This window comes from Pseudochaenichthys georgianus, unplaced genomic scaffold (genome assembly GCF_902827115.2).
Source record: "Pseudochaenichthys georgianus unplaced genomic scaffold, fPseGeo1.2 scaffold_1442_arrow_ctg1, whole genome shotgun sequence".
In the NCBI taxonomy this organism is placed as follows: domain Eukaryota; kingdom Metazoa; phylum Chordata; class Actinopteri; order Perciformes; family Channichthyidae; genus Pseudochaenichthys; species Pseudochaenichthys georgianus.
Genome location: NW_027262300.1, coordinates 16,540 through 34,500, shown reverse-complemented (window position 1 = coordinate 34,500; position 17,961 = coordinate 16,540). Strand labels below are relative to the sequence as shown.

Genomic DNA, 17,961 nt, shown 5'->3' with positions numbered 1-17,961 from the left:
AATTATTCAAAAACGACTTCTGAGAGGAAGAGCACGGCGCTGAAAACCCCAAAGTAAATACGTAATCAAAAGCCTTCAGAAAGCTCGGCTGTCTAAAAATATGCTTAGACACAGGAATGCTTCCCTTCCGCAGACATAATTATACAAATTGCTCCGCGTCTCGTTAACAAGAGAGGGGGGTAATTCGTATTAGCCATTCATAGCCTATTAATCTAATAAACTAGTTGGATCTGTGTGTGTGTTGTGTGTGTGGGTGTGTTGTGTGTGTGTGTGTGTGTGGTGGATATGGCTCTGTGCAATGAATTTCTATTAGATTTGTGTTTATTCCCCTCGTGCTGATAAGGGAGATGGGGGTAATGACTGAACAGGGTTGTTTCTGCCACTGCAGACGCATTCAAAAACACATTCAGCACGCAGAGTAAGGGCTATCAAATCAGCCTAATCCAATCAAATCCGGTATTCGATGACCCACGAAGAACCTTGTATATTATTTATATCTGTAATTCATCCAATTTCTATAATTTTGAAACACTTTACAGCTGAATTGCGGCGATTTGTATGACCCATGGCAGAGGAGGGGGGGGGGGGGTGACTTCTGGTGCCTGGGGGCCAAATTGGCTTCAAACAGGAAATCACTTCTTGTTGGGAACCCGGACAAATAGCCAGTGCTGGAAACTGTTGATCGAGAAATCCCTGAAGATGACTCTTGCTTCGGATCGAAGGGTTCGACTTAAATCACAGATAACAACTTGCAATATCAATGTACTTGTGCTCCATTTCTAAACTAACTTCTGATGTTCCTAAACTAGTTTGTTATGAACTTGGAGCAGTGGGACGGAAGCTATCTGTTTATTGCTAAGAGATTAAAATTATCAATTATTGACATGTTTTCTTCTTTATTATAACATTGCTATCCATACCTGGCGTTTAGAGGGAGATATAACACTATGAGCTTTCATTTTACAGCAATTAGGTTTTATTTTTTCCTTCAAAGCTGATATTTTGGAGATATCGTACATGCCTTTGATGAAAGCCTTGCCAACAGTGCCATGCTATCGGCCATCAGACCTTCATATACAGTCAAACGCATATACAACGTTTTAATAACCCAACATTTAATAGAAATTAAAGTAATGTACTGTTTTAAACATTCAAGTGAATGTTACGATCAAGAAAATGGTACTTAGTCTCCCAGGACAGACTGTCTTCATGTGTACCGAATAATCTTCTTTTATTACCCCTTTGTCCTTTCCCTTTTTGCCATTTTACAAAGTAGATTAGAAACATAGCAAGAGTGAGTAAAGAGACAAGACGTTAGACATGCCTTTGGGGTTTATGGGTATTTCCTTCGGCAGCTAAGCCTTATCCTTGCTCACAACCATTTCAACCATGTGTTAATGTATTTTCTTTATTCTGTCTCTACAGGTTCCTGGAAACGTCTTGGAACCGGTCTAGTTGACCTCCATCAGATCAGCCCACTCCCACCAGTGGCCCCGCCTCCAGATGACTCCTGGGAATGGGATGAAAACTGATTAATGACAAATCACAGAGCCTCAAGAAGAAGATCCCGACCTCATGCCACACCTCCCCTTCGAACCAAATCTGCCTTTGGACGGCCATCTATCCAATGGGAATCAACCCAATGTAATCGGACCAGTGTCACAGCCAATCAGAGACATGAGATGATGACCCATGTGACTCTTCCTTCCTCCTAACAACAATAAGGTATATCATAGGTGTAGCAGCCTCCATAGTGTGGAGTTATACAGACAGCCTCAGTGTCCTTCTACTTCGTCATGTTGCACAAAAAACCAAATCAGGAAAACGGAAACAGCACATTCTGGCTGAAGAGCCTGAGTAAGGACTCTTCCTTTTCCTCCATCGAATCCCTGCCGGACATCCTGGGTGGTTTGATGCCACCAAGCCAAGGAGGAAGCGTTGGATACCGGGATGGGGAGAGTGGCAGAGGAAGCGGTCATCGGCGAGCAGTCGACGGTCAGAAAGCGAAAGTGGGATCGTAAGTGATACCGGAGACACGGAGACGACGACAAACTCCGAAATCCAGGAAGAGGAATCAGGGGGAAGGAGATGAAGGACGAAGAGAAGCAAAGGAAGTATGAATCCGTACAAGGAAGTCATCTGGTTCTGCACAAAGACGGTGGCACCAGGTACAACCAAAGAACCAAGAGAGAGGAAAGTATGAAGGAGAAAGTATGGAGAAGAGATGATATCAAAAGAAACAGAGAGGACGAAAAGAGGAGGAAGCACAGGAGAGGTGAGGCGGTCGAGATCTTAATCAACGGGCGAGGAATCCTCACTCCTGCAGACTCCTGAATTCGGACTTTGAGGTAGGAGATCCTGACTTTACGTCCTGCAGTGACTTCACAACGGGGTTCAAAGTTGATTATAAAGCTACAGGAACTCCTCCTGCTCTCCGTCGCCAAGCATCCAGTCCAGGTCTTATCTCAGAGCTCCTCGTTGGAGTCCCTTCTGGCTCTGGGCGGGGACTTATTCCCCTCCAAAGACCAGTTGCATCGTAGCGCCTCTTTGGAGATTGCCTGGTACCGTGTCGTAGCGGTGAATATACCGGGGAAGCATGGCCAGCCTCGGGGAGCTGGATCTGGGGCTCAACAAAGAGATGGATGGAGGTGAACCAGGAAAGGAGAACATCAACAAAAGTGCTCAAGGAGAAGCGTCTTCTGGAGAGCTGAGCCGAAGAACTCTGGATCTCCTGAAACGTCTGGAGAACATCCAGAGTCCTCTAGTGGCGAACATGACCCGCAGTGTTTCCGACATGACGCTTCGGAGCAGCTCCAATCAGAGAAGCAGACTCCCGGCCTCGCCCTCCCTCGGTGGGCGCCACTCCCCCCTTTCTGGGATTTTAAGATCTTCAGGGAAAGGACCGCCATCCCTGATCAACGAGAGCTCCGCAACAGCATCTCTGACGGAGCTGAGCAGCAACGAAGACTCTTCTTTAGGCTCTGAGGATTGTGCCATGCTCGGAAATCAACGCCATCTCTTCCTGGATCCCACAATGGCCGCCAACGCCAACTCAGGACAGCTGTTACAGGAAACAATGCCAGGGGCACGGCCGAGGAGGGCAAGGGATGGACGAACGACGCGGCGAGTTTGAGTCTGGTCGTGAACGTCTCCTGTAAGTCAGCGTGCACCGACGAAGACGAGGACGACAGCGACCTTCTGTCTTCCTCCACGCTCACACTCACTGAGGAGGAGCTGGGCGTTCGAGACGAAGAGGACGAAGATGAAGGGGAGAGGTTGAGCGGTGCCTTGTCTGGTAACGATGATGACGAAGAGATGGAGGGGTCGTATTTCTGGGGCTGGAGTACATGAAGAGGGAGCTGCAGAGTTGGTTCCGATTTCCCCGAACTTCCTCATCTTCCTCCTCCTCTAAAACAGAGGCAGGCCTCAGGGATGAGCTGCAGTGTGGGACCAACCTCACCTCCGCGCAAAACAAAGGGCAGCACTGCTTCCAGAACCGCTCAAAAGGTGTAGAAAACAACACCAATGCAGCAACAACAAAACGAAAAGAGACAACAAGGACGAGGAAGAAGAGGAGAAGAACCGTAGGAACGCAACAAGAAGCTACATCAGCCAGTTTGTTGACGACGTGGAGAACGGAAACGTGGACCAAGCTGTTTGAAAGGGAAAGACGAGGACGACGAGCTCCTTAGAGAGGAGTCCAGTGTGTTCACGAAGAAAGGCGAGTCACTGAGGGAGTCTTACATGTTCGCCAAAACAGAGGAGGCAGATCAGGATGTTGGCGACTGGATGAAAACAGAAGCAACGAATCAGCTTTCTCCGTCACCGTCCTGCGACCTCAATCCCTTCCTGTCCAAAAGGCTTCCTCTTTAGTCGGACAACTGAGAGGGGAGTTGCCCTGTCAAAGCTCCTCCATCCCAACGCCTCCTTCCCTTTCTCCTGTTGAAAACTGCATATCCCAGGATGCCTTGCACAACAGCAGGCCGGAAACCAAGGGCGGAAAGCCATCACCATCAGAGAAGTTCAAGTTCTCGTCTTTGACGGAGGAAACGAAGAGGGAAGTTCGAGACAAGGAGTCGTCTCGGCCTCCTAAAAACGGCACAATTCTCACTCTCCTGCTGCGACCGCCTGCCCTCTTCCCTCCACCCACGCGGTGAAGAGGACGGGAACAGACAGCGTGCATGACTTCGTAAGGGACATTATTGACATGACTTCGCTGGCGTTGAAGAGCAAAGAGAACCGGTCGGAAGAACCGAACGAAAACCGGTCCGTCCCAGACCGAAGTCCTGCGTCTGCACAGATCAAAAATAAGGTACAGGATGAATAATACAGAAGTCCAATTGAGAAATAATAGTTAGACAATCAGCCTGTTGTGGATTTCATTACAAGTCAACATGCAAATGGACAGTTCAGTATGGCTGCAGACGTTGATAATAAATTAATCAAATATTGGATATTTTGCAGCACTTGAAGTCCTGTTTGACCTCATTTATTCAGCACACTTTGAGGACAAATGAATCCAAAAGTATGGCAAAAAGTTATTTCAGTTAATTTGTTCGCTGAGTTGGAGTAATTCAATAAATCGCATCACAGATCATAACTTTCAGGATGTAATGACTAATTCCTCGAGTATCCTTTGCGAGTGAAGTAATCTAAAAGCTAATCAGTTTCCAGTCTTCATTAACGTCTGAAAAGAAAAAGAAATCAGGCAGAAAACTTTTCCCCCTCTTTGTGAAAGTGTGAAATATAAATACAGTTGACGTTTTAATATGCAAATTTCACTTGGATGGTTTGGTAATTGTGTTAAATTACACAAATATATAAATGTACATAATCCAAAAGTTGAAAACCAAACTGCATTTATAAATTAAATCAAACTAATTATTCAAAATAGTTTTATTTAAGTTAAGTGATTTGAGTTATACCACTGACTTTAATTATTTTAATTTGGAGAGAAAATCAAATAAACTATCAAATTCAAGTCAATTCAATATTTCAACACTCATATTATTTGACCTGTCACCCATTAACCTCCCTCTATCCATAGTCCTCCATAGTCCTTCCAATCAGATAAGTCAAATTTGAATCCGTAGGAGAGACATTTACAATGTTTACAGAAAAGGGATAGTGCAGAATAAACCTCAAAAGTAAAATAAATTGACTTTCTATTGTTCTTTCGGCTTTTAGTGCATGTCAACGGTCTCCAAAGGCTAAAATTCCAAAGTTCCAGAACATCGTGACCATTCTCCTACTTCTATTGGCTAACGCTCCGACACATTGTACTCGATAGGCTAAGGGGCGGGACAATCTCTAAGCTGTTGACCAATCACAACCAACCCATCATCTGGGCTCTGGTTTCAGACGGAGGGTGAAAATAGAAATGTTATCCTGAAAAAGAGCACGATAGGCCCCCTTTAAATAAAAAGTAAAATAACACTTGAACTTTTGAAAGAACATCCATAACTTTCATCTGTTTGCAACGTATATAAATATTCCAATTACTTGTATATAGAATATTCTGCACTATTTCTATTCTATTCTATTTTATTTACTTGCACTATTGAAGACGCGTTCTTTACGAAACCTTCTCTCTTCCTTCTTTCAGATCCTCGAACACTCCCACCGGCCTCTCCACCTTCGTAAGGGAGACTTCTACTCCTACCTGTCCCTCTCCTCTCACGACAGCGACTGTGGCGAGGTCAGCGAATGCTCCGAGGACAGGAACTCCTCTCCGACGCCGTACAACATCCCGTCGTGCGTGACGACGCAGGCCTCCACAGCCCCGACCTGTTCACCAGCACCAGGCAGCATGTCCAACTCAGCGCCGTCTTCCAGGCAGACGTCGCCCGGCTTCGAATCGAGGAAAAGCTTCTGTGCTCTGGATTTGAAGTCGGGAAGCCCGTCCATATCTCTGCCCGCTAGCCCGGAGTTTAGAGGCGAGGAGACGCTGTTCCCCGCCTGCACGGAGGAGGTGTACCTGGGCCCGCCGCTCTGCTACAGCATGGAGCTCACAAAGAAACCACCGCGCTTCCTACCGAAGGAAAACCTGGACTTTCTCCCCTTGCCTCGTTCACAACAACTCCACGACAACCCAGGTGATAGTCAGATGCCTCCCTCAGAGGACAGAGGCCACCTGTACTTCCAACGGTCCACGGAGGAATCTCACAGCTGTTTCTCTTCCATCCCGGATCCTTTCCATTCTCCTTCTCCAGCTACTCCTCTCTCCAGGCGCCCGGCTCCAAACCAAAAGCCGGCAGCCCTTCCTCCCTTCTCCCGCTGGGGACAGGAAGCGAGGTGAGGACCCGAACCTCCTCTGTGATGTCGCTGGAGGAGAAGAAGTCGTGGCCAATACGAGTGTCATCTTGCCGCGAGAGGAAAGCCGTCGTAATAGGCTCTCCTTATCTTAATCCCCGGGTGCGTGTCGGCCCGATAGACTCCTCCGAGACGAATGTTTGGCAGATACTGAACGCTCGAATCCAATATGGGCGCCGTAATGACCAAGATAAGTGTCTGCGGCTCCGCTACAAATCCCTCCAAAGAGCCAGCCACCACCGCACGTATTAATCCCAAAATTAACCGCTCGCTGATGAAAGAGGCCGATAGGAGGAGGGGAGAGGCGGAGAGGTGGATACTCGACGGTGAGGAGAGGGGGGAACGGCTCGCAGCAGGAAGGGAGAACAGAGACGGAGAAACAGGTGAGTGTGTCCACGCCGCCTGAGCTGCTATCTGCGGACATTATGCAGGCTGTGATACCGCACTTCACCTCCTTACTCCAGGTGTTAGTCCGAGCCGAGCCCCGCGGAGGGGATGGGGCCGCTGCACCTTTCTCTTATTTCCCATTTCTAAGGCCAGACAGACATGAGTAACCTCGTCTCCTCTTCCTCCTTTCCTTTCCTTCACACTCACCCTTTTACTCATATGATGTCTTAGGGATATGCATGCTTGGTAGGACACAGAACACGTACGCAAAGAAACAACATATTCAGATTACAATACATTTGAAAATAAAGTGCTCATTGTAGGTGAAATTCTGGCTACTTTCGTTCTACTTATTTAAATATATATATATATTTTTATATATTTAAATGCAGTTTTGACACCTGATGCATTTCACAGGAACACTTTTGATCCCACATATCTTGATCTATGATGTTAGAGAATAAAGTAAAACATCTTATTGAGTTTTATTTTCTCTTTCATTTCATTTTGAGATAATCAGAAGTATCGGAAAGTAATCCGGTTACTTTTTATATTTTATACTCAGATTAGTTACTGAACCCTTCTTTCCTCACCTTCATCTCACCGTCTCTTCGTCTTCACCTGTTTTAATTTCATCTCCTTTCCTCCTCCCTCTCCTCCTCCCTCTCCTCCTCCCTCTCCTCCCTCTCCTCCTCCTGCAGGTAACTTTCCTCCCTCTTAACTTTTCCGCTGTCTTCTTCCTCTTCTCAGTTTCTATTTAATCCTTCCTCCCTCCTCCCCCCTCCTCCTGCAGGTAACTGTCCTCCCCCTCCTCCTCCTCCTCCCCTCCTCCTCCTCCTCCTCCCCCCCACTCCTCCTCTCTCCTTCCTCCCTCCCCCTCCTCCTCCTCTCTCTCCCCCCTCCTCCTCCTCCTTCTCCCCCTCCTCCTCCCCTCCTCCTACTCCTCCTACCTCTCCCCCTCCTCCTCCTCTCTCTCCCCTCCTCCTCCTCCCCTTCCTCCTCCTCCCCTCCTCCTCCTCCTCCCCCTCCTCCTCCCCCTCCTCCCTCTCACCTCCTCTCACTCCGCCTCCCCTTCTCCTCCTCCCTCTCCTCCTCCCTCTCCTCCTCCTCCCTCTCCTCCTCCTCCTCCTCCCCCTCCTCCCCTCCCCTCCTCCTCCCCTTCTCCTCCCCCCCCCCTCCTGCAGGTAACTTTCCTCCCTCTTAACTTTTCCGCTGTCTTCTTCCTCTTCTCAGTTCTATTTATCCTCCTCCCCCCCTCGCCTCCTCCTCCTCCCTCTCCTCCCCCTCCTCCTCCCCCCCCTCTCCTCCCCCGCCTCCTCCCCCTCCTCCTCCTCCCTCTCTCCTCCTCCCCCTCCTCCATCCCCCTCCTCCCCTCTCCTCCTCCTCCTCCTCCCCCTCTCTCCTCCCCCTCCTCCTCCTCCCTCCCCCCTCCTCCTCCCCCTCAGGTGTTAAGAGGGGATTTGCAGACTTCTCAGCGTTGTAGTTAAAAGGTTAAGGTCCACAGAACAACATCAGCATAATTACTATCAGTCAGATTTCATTAGGATTCATCGGCGAAGACTTTTCCCTTTTCGCTGGGATCGTTCAATTCATCTCTAAGTTTTCACGTGTCTGCAACCTTCCTCCGTTCATCCACTTTGTTGCTCTCTCAAACGGGAACACGGAGGTTGTGATGTAGTGCAGACTAGCGGCCTGGTTCAGTGTCCTTGGTGCTTTTTAAAGTGCAGTAAATAAGACTTTTACTGCAAAGCACCTTCAGGTGGTTGATCAGAGTCCGATCTCTGGCCCTCTGCACCCCCCGTGATCAGAGTCAGACCTCTGGCCCTCTGCACCCCCCGTGATCAGAGTCAGACCTCTGGCCCTCTGCACCCCCCGTGATCAGAGTCAGACCTCTGGCCCTCTGCACCCCACGTGATCAGAGTCCGATCTCTGGCCCTCTGCACCCCCCGTGATCAGAGTCCGATCTCTGGCCCTCTGCACCCCCCGTGATCAGAGTCAGATCTCTGGCCCTCTGCACCCCCCGTGATCATAGTCTGATCTCTGGCCCTCTGCACCCCCCGTGATCAGAGTCAGATCTCTGGCCCTCTGCACCCCCCGTGATCAGAGTCAGATCTCTGGCCCTCTGCACCCCCCCGTGATCAGAGTCAGATCTCTGGCCCTCTGCGCCCCCCGTGATCAGAGTCAGATCTCTGGCCCTCTGCACCCCCTGTGATCAGAGTCAGATCTCTGGCCCTCTGCACCCCCTGTGATCAGAGTCAGATCTCTGGCCCTCTGCACCCCCCGTGATCAGAGTCAGACCTCTGGCCCTCTGCACCCCCCGTGATCAGAGTCAGATCTCTGGCCCTCTGCACCCCCTGTGATCAGAGTCAGATCTCTGGCCCTCTGCACCCCCCGTGATCAGAGTCAGATCTCTGGCCCTCTGCACCCCCCGTGATCAGAGTCAGATCTCTGGCCCTCTGCACCCCCCGTGATCAGAGTCAGATCACAGCGATAACACCGTGTACAGAATGAACCAGGGGTGCAATAAAATATCCAAACACTTAAGTATTGCGATATAAATAGTTCACATGCACATATTTGAAGCAGACAGTGGCTCAGATTTCACATCAAGTAGATTTCACACATTTCGATAATGCAAACGGGATCCTGTTCAGATTGGATAAGCAATTTAGATTTAATGCATTTAAAAGATATATGATTCCAAACAGATTACTAAGAACGTGTCATTTCGTGCATTTTCTGGTATTATCGTATTTTTGAAGACGTTTTTTTTCCGATTTATCTTTGAAATACTTTCTAGAATTTTGAGGTTTTCATATATTTGGAAATATAGAATGTTTTGATGCATTTTTTTAAAGTCAAAGGTGACCAAGAAGGCGTCATCGTTATTTGGCATTTTTCAAGTAATTAATTTAGAGATTTAAAAAAGACATCTTCCTAAAATGCTGATGGTGTATTTTTTTTTTTTGTCTTCTGTTTTTGAGAATTCACTGAAGTTCAATTTGGATTTTTCCTTTTGCACTTTTGAGATTCTAACGGTGTTGAAATGGTTTTATTTTCATTTGAGTCTCACTTATGGCACCAAACCTGCAGTAGCTTTTCTGTTCTGTCCCAACATGTAAACATTGTTTTCCCATTAGCTCATCAATTAATTCAAATAGCGTTAAAAAATACACCCAAAGAAAAGATGGGGGTGGATGTTCTTCTAACACATGTGCAGAGCGTGTGTGTGTGTGTGTGTGTGTGTGTGTGTGTGTGTGTGTGTGTGTGTGTGTGTGTGTGTGTGTGTGTGTGTGTGTGTGTGTGTGTGTGTGTGTGTGTGTGTGTGTGTGTGTGTGTTGTGTGTGTGTGTGTGTGTGTGTGCTGCTGGGTGCATGGGGAGCGATAATAGCTACACAAGTCTTTACAAAGCGATTAGTCGTGAACCAATTAAGAGACGGGGTGGAGCTGCGAGAGGATTGTTCTCGGCCTGATGCTCGTTGTTTTAATTTGCAACTTTTCATCAGTTTGGGCCGAGAGCAAGAACACGCCGATTAGAAAAGACAAACAACGCTTCAGCCCGATAATGCTGCTTTGATTTATGCTTTTGTTTCCTCTCTGCTTTCCTCTCTCGTCCCCTCTTTCCTCACGGAGGAAATCGTGTTTCTTAAGTGCAGCTGCATCGTGGATCCGCCGCCATGTGGCTTAACAATGTCTCTGTTGTCTGTCACTGTTTTATTTACTCACCATGTCTTTCTTGTTTCCTCTCTCAGCCAGCTGTCAATCAAACCCCCAGAACAGCACCAGCCTCAGTGAGACCGCCCACCTCCAGGACCCGCACCGCCTCAGTGAGTTCACACACACGATGAGTCATTTCTGGTGTTTCTAGCATCCCTTATCGATCACTCGACACTTTAGGTCATATCGCGGTGGAAGTTCTTGCGATGACCTGAGTTTTTAAATTGTCTTTTGCTCAAGAGGCTAAAATCCCAAATCTCCGGAACATGATGACATCACTGTGTAACACTTGTACGTGTGAGGCTAAGGGGCGGGACATCTCTGAGCTGTTGACCAATCACAACAGAGCCGACTAACTTTGTGATTTTTAGTGGAATAAATCGAGGTCAAACTGAAACACAAAGTGGGCCAACATTAAACAATGGGTGCTAGTGGAGGGCCGGACTGGTTCAATGTTTATAGCAGAACGTATTGAAATGAACTTATTGCACATATTAAACCTGGAACTAACAAAGCTTAAACTATTGCCTATAAAAACAACATTAAACATTAAATAATCAGCTGCATTCATTTCTTATGGCTCTATCTGCAGCTTCTCCAGAGTCACTTCTCATGAGTACATTTCCCCACAGGCCAACAACAGCTCCAAGAAAACTATTCCCTCAGAGAGAAACCAAACATGCCCTGTTGTCGAGAGAGAGGAAGTGCAGAAGGAAGCATCCATTGAACTCAGGTTGCTGCTCTGAGATGCTAGCTCAGATACTTGGCGTCTCATCAGGGTGCAAGGTCATCAATGTTTGGGCTCCGGCTCTGAGCGGAGGAGACCCTCAGGATGGAGGGAAGGTGCAATATACCGGAGGGCCAGATCTAATAGGAATTAAAAATTATCCTGCGGGCCGAAATTAAATCCACCACGGCCCTGATTTGGCCCCCGGGCCTCGAGTTTGACACATGTGCTTTACTCAACACTCTCCATCACTCTGTCAAAGGTCACCCCTTTTGTCATCTACTTGATATATCTCAAATATATATTGACCTCAGCCACATCATAGACTGTACAACAATATCAACAAAGTTGCCATATTTTATTTCTTCTTATTCCTTTTAAATAAAGTAAATACTGTTATATTTTTTTCCAGTTCTCTACCTGTGTTTTTAATTCTTGTTTTACTTTAAAGTATGCCCCACGACACCAAGTCAGCTTCCTCACACGTGACACCTGGGGATGAACCCGATCTACTCTATTTGTTTCTGAAGACGATATTATTTACACAGCAACAAAACAATGTGAAAACCGAATGGAGCTTTCCTCACAAGCCAATGTCAGGAAGTCAGGAGTTACGGAGCGTCCACACTACAGCTTCAAAAATAGCTTGGAGCTGGGCGTGTCTGGAGCTTGGGGATTTTATTCAAGCAACACGGCCAACAACCAATCACATGAATGTCCCGCCCCCGACATACAGAGCAAAAACCCCCGGGGATTTTATGGGAGCAATATAAATATATATATATATATATATATATATATATATATATATATATAAACTCCCCAAACAGGCGAAACCCTACCAGTTTCCCCACTGTCTCTGCCACCTCCCTCCATGCTGGTTCCTCCGGTGTGTATCCCGGGAGGTGAAGAGGGTCTGGTCATACAAAACCGGGTGAGTTGCCACGGCGATAGTTAGTTTCTCCTCCGACTTTTTTTTAAATATAGAAATGAACGGCGGGATATCTCTCCCAGCTTAGACGCGGTTTGATTGGCTACGGCTTCAGCTGTCAGATTTTCAGAAACGGGATTTGATTGGCTGAAGCTGGCTACTCCGGCGTCTCCGGCGTCAGAAGTTGAACAATGTTCAACTTCTGACGCCGGAGACGGACCGCTCTGCTACCCACAATTCAGTTCGGCGAAAAAGCGCGGCTACGTGACGTCACCCCATTGAAAGTGAACGGGCAGATTGGAGTTTTCGACGCTGTCGTGTGGACGGGCCGTAAAGGAAAGGCTGCCCGGTCGTTCAGTAAGTAGTCTGTAATCTACGACATGAGATCTAATCCTGTCTGCAAACATCAGGCTGTGAGGAGGCAGACGCGGTCACATGACGCGGTCACATGACGCGGGGCCTTCCAGACCACTGATCGTCAGCTCGACTCTGAATCAGTGTTTCAACAGTTCTTAGTCGTCTGTAGCGCACGTTCAGGGCTACACTGATGGAGATGTGATTCGTGTCTCATGAATACTTCACGATATGACTTTATCCAGTTAGGATTTGTTATATCATTTCAAAAACTGTGCGTGTCTACAATTTATAATACATGCTGCAAACAAGCAGTGACTTTGTTTTAGTTCGTAGCATCTTTTCTATTTTTGAACGCAAATCAAACCAGGAAGCTGCTGAACACGAACAAAGGCCATCAGTGACACAAGCGGTGTGTGTGTGCGTGTGTGCGTGCGTGCGTGCGTGCGTGTGTGTGTGTGTGTGTGGCCGCCCTATGGGCTCCTCCAGGGCGAAGCAAAAGCTGCTGCCCCTAGACTCTCCACACACTCATACTCACACACACACACATCCCGGAGGGCAGGGCATGAGAGTCCAGGTAGAAGCTGACAGCCCAACAGCTGCAGGTTAGACAGACATGTTATACACACACACACACACACACACACACACACACACACAACAGAGGACAAACATGCATACACACTAACAGGTAAAGAAACACACACACATGAAAGTGGAGAATCAAGCGCTGCACACGCACGATGCATGTATCCCCACGACAAAGGACTCACACACACACACACACCATATTGGTGATGCGTACAGCTGGTCCTGACCCCCATGGCATGCCCAAGTCTAGCCCACCTGTTCACACACACACACACACACACACACACACAGGTGCAATTAAAGCAATCATGAATGCGGCTCATGATGTGCTCTGTGACCCAGACAGCAGAAGGTCTGCAGCAAAAACACACACACACACACACACACACACACACACACACACACACAGGTTTCATCACTAAATCATGTTTTATAGTAAAATATTCAGAACAGTCGACGGCGTATCTATTCATGTATGTCTGATTGGATGTGGATCAAACTTAAAATAAACTCAATACATTATAAGAATAAAACTAGACCTGTTCCTATTTACATAAACATGTATAAGTAAATATGTATCGAGCAGTAGAATAAAACAGGTACACACATCATTCCTATTCAAAGCTTCTTTTTTGAAGTTTCAGTGATTACCGAAAACAGCTGCACTGCAGTCCTTATCAAAACAAACAGGAAGTAGTGCATTTCTTGAGGGACTATTTTCTAAGGCGGATTAATTCACAGTTGCTTTGTATTATGGGGCAGCAGGACAGCGTGTGTTCAAGGTAATGTAATGATGTGTGTTATGACCATCAATTGAACGATGTGACACGGAGGAAGATAGACAGTGTCAGGCTGTAACACACACACCATTTTATTTTGTTGGTACGGACATTTTGTTTTGGATTTGTTGAAAAGAAGAAAAAAAATCAGATACAACCATTTTATTATTATTTATTATTTTTTTTATTTTGTTGAAAATGAACAAAATAAACGCAAGTTGTCTCAAAACATCAAATAAAAAAACATTTTAAAATATAATAATTTATATAAAACCTAAGATCTAAAGTAGGGATATCACAAAGAAATAAAAAACAACATATTGTGTCCTTAAAGCTGTCTCATTTAACCGCTCTGTCAAAGTTATGGTATGTGTCTTAGTCTTTTTTTCTTTTAAATCAAATGAAGACACAGGCAGTCTGGTGGGAACATGTCCTCGTATAAAATACTGTTGTACTTCTGATTAAAAAAAGCCTGTTCTCTCTCTCTTTCCGTCCATCCAGAGACTTCCAGTGATGGGATCAGGGACCTCCAGGATCCAGATGTAAGAAGGGGTCTTCCTCCTCCTTCCCCTCCCCGATGAAGTGATCTCTTTCCTGGCCTCGTTTCTCCACCCCTCCCCCCTCTCTGATCCTGGAGCCTCGCCTTCTGAACTCCCAAAATCTCACTGCTGTAACGGATCTGTAAGAAACTGGAAGGAAAACTCTATCCTGCCGTTCCAGGGTTATATCTCACGACACAGACACTGCGTCTGAGTTATGAAGCATCTTTTAGGGTTTGGCTGTGTATGTGTTTTCGTCTGCGGGCAATAGGGGGTAATATGCTGTATTGAGTGGACGATTCAACAGATTCCGGACGGATTGAAGGCAGAGAAGTCGTGAAAATCACTCAGACGACTTGATTAGTTTTTAGCAGCTGTAGATATATATCAAACATATGAGTCACATGTTTTTATTACATACAATTAGGATGTGTAGTTTTCACCCTTGTTCCTCCGCTCATGTCTTCTGGATGTACTCCAGTGTTGTTCTGCCACTTGGATCCATCGTCAGTCGGTGTGCATGACTTCCTGCAGTTGGGTGCACCTTGTTATCTTTCACACACGGCACAAGTAGCATGCCACTTCCGAACACATGACACCTGGTGAGATGATTCCTTATCTGTGGCTGTGACTTATACATGTCGTATGACTCGGTACATGACGTGTAAACGGCGTCACGCAACGGCCAGGTCTTGCTTCTAAAAGTAATGGGGAAAAATGAAAATGTGTTTTTGTGAGTTACTTAAAAACAACGAATATTAATACTTGGCAAAAAGCCTCATATGTGTCGGACTTCCGGAGATATGAAGAGAGCTGTATTCAACTGTAGTTATAGAAGCTTAAACTGTATTATCATTTCTGTAAAAGCAATACTGAAGAAAATCATTGCCTGCTTTGATTTAATCGTGCACATGTACACTGAACAAAAATATAAACGCAACACTTTTGTTTTTGCTCCCGTTTGTCATGAGATGAACTCAAAGATCTAAAACATTTTCTACAAACACAAAATAACCATTTCTCTCAAATATTGTTCACAAATCTGAAAGAATGTGTGATAGTGAGCACTTCTCCTTCGCCGAGATAATCCATCCCACCTCACAGGCGTGGCATATCAAGATGCTGATTAGACAGCATGATTATTGCACAGGTGTGCCTTAGGCTGGCCACCATAAAAGGCCACTCTGAAACGTGCAGTTTTGCTTTATTGGGGGGGTCCGAAAACCAGGCAGTATCTGGTACATTACCCTAACCCTACCCCTCACACCAGATACTGACTGGTTTTCAGACCCCCCCAGACCCCCCCAATAAAGCAAAACTGCACGTTTCAGAGTGGCCTTTTATTGTGGCCAGCCTAAGGCACACCTGTGCAATAACCATGCTGTCTAATCAGCATCTTGATATGCCACGCCTGTGAGGTGGGATGGATTATCTCGGCAAAGGAGAAGTGCTCACTATCACACATTGTTTCAGATTTGTGAACAATATTCGAGAGAAATGGTTATTTTGTGTTTATAGAAAATGTTTTAGATCTTTGAGTTCATCTCATGACAAACGGGAGCAAAAACAAAAGTGTTGCGTTTATGTTTTTGTTCAGTGTAGTCGTGAAACCCCCAAAAATGCCAAACCTAAAGACAGATCAGTTGTGTATCTACACACCTAATCAATATATATACCTTAACTGGACGAGGACATCTCCTCGCTGTGGGAATTATAAGTTGTATTTTGGGAGCAAAGATGGAACGAGAATATGGAAGTTCAAGAGATGGGGTTGTTGGATTGGAGGAAGGTTAAGTGACAGAGGAAGGACAGATAGTGTTGGTGAGATTGGAGAACGTGTTGATGGAATAGAGAGGTGCAGTACCCCCGAAGAGAGGTAGCATTTTACCACTTCTGCTCCCCTCGTCTCGAAGTCGATGGTTTTTTGAACGTGTCTGTGGTTCGACGGCTGAAATCTGTGGTTAACACAAAGAGAAGAGATTGTCAAATGTGGTTATGGGCCATCAAATACTCCACTGAAGAATGTCCGAAGCTTCTACGTGACGTAAAATGCTTACAAGTGACTGAATAAACTACGAAACGTCATCGTGCCGAACATTAGCCGCCTTTAGCTTAGCGATGGTGATGCACACGTGACCGCGAGGTAGTTCCTTTATAGCCGTTCGCTAGCTTTGTACTTCTGCCGATTGCATGTACCTTTCAACATTTGTAAAGTGGTGCTAATACGTAGAAAGTATCCTGCTTACCACCGGACGTCATCGCTGCGCCGCTCTATTGAAGTGTCGTAGAAATACTTTGACTTTGCTTGAGACTCTTCGGTCGAATATGAGTAAACCTTTGAAGAGCCAGAATCAGCAAAGGTTGTGAACCCTTCAGGTGCAACTTTGTGATGAATTCAATAACTGTATATGTGACAAAGACTACCAACAGCTTAGCTTCTTCTTGAGGCAGGAAGTCGAGACAAAGCAGTGGTTAATCCTCTGTAGACCGCTTTATTCAAAGATGCTAGTACTGTGCAAGGTTTTAAAAAGGCGAGGTCCTTTCCTGAAGGATCCTCCAGGTTTAGGGAGGACATGCGATATCGTCTCCTTAGACCAAGAACATCTTTCCTTTATTAAGGTCAGACCAGAAGCCAAAGTTACTACTCACAACGTTGGTGGCAACTTGACCAAGTGTACAGGCTAACAAGGATTGGAGGGGGGGAAGAAGTGATTCCTTGATAATGGTCAAAAGTCTTTGGCGCAGTCGATACCAATAGGAAGAGCAACTTCTTGGTGGTACCCTCCACATTTCAGACTTCCATGGTGATGAGAAGTACCTGAGAGTACCATGAGTTCTGATGCTTCGGTGAATCCTCTCATCTCATTTGGGGAACGCCATGTTCATCCTGCAGTCCTTCTGATATGTTTAGGCTGTCAGGATAGCACAGATACGTCATGTGACCAAGCATCAATCCGAGGACCTACATCTGTGGAGGTTTGGTGATGAAATACTGGGTTTACGTTCATACCTACACGCCCACTTTGCCATCGATGGAAGTACTACCCACGCCCATCTGGTCAAACGTAGCTCGACCTGTGAACTATCCCCCTCTTAGCTGGCAGTATGTCCGCAACATGAGGGTTGAAGAATGAAAGAAGACAGGACTTTATCTATGCAACACGACCAAAGCTGGCGAAAGCTGAATCGGTGTTGTTGCGTTGAGGTTTGATGAGTGGGGTTATAATACTGCTGTAAGTACACCATGTGTTGTTTTAATTTCCTAGAGAACTGGAGGATTAGCTGGGGGTCGGGTCGGTGTTGAGAAGGTGTGCGTAGGACGAAAATAGGGTTTGAAATATCTCAAATATAATTGTGTGCCTTGCTCTACTGTTACTACTTCTACCTTTTTCTTTTGTTATTTAAAAACCACTGCTTTCTTTCCCAGTGAGGTGATCAAAAACATGCAACAAGAACAAAAAGCGCAAGGTTCAAGATGTGTATATATGTAAAAGTGTGAAGCCTTGGTGGAAAGTGCAGAGGGAGGAATGCTTGGTGTTGGTGTTTATTTAACTGTGTATGTGACCTGTGATGTGGAATATCATTATTATTAGTATTGGCCATAAGAGCTTGACTGCATGGTTC

The 17,961-nt window shown here is 46.2% G+C and overlaps 1 pseudogene; it reads left to right on the top strand.

The window, feature by feature from the left end:
• The first annotated feature begins 1,425 nt into the window (after positions 1-1,425).
• On the top strand, positions 1,426-15,314 carry LOC117441062 (A-kinase anchor protein 6-like; annotated as a pseudogene).
• Positions 15,315-17,961: the final 2,647 nt, after the last annotated feature.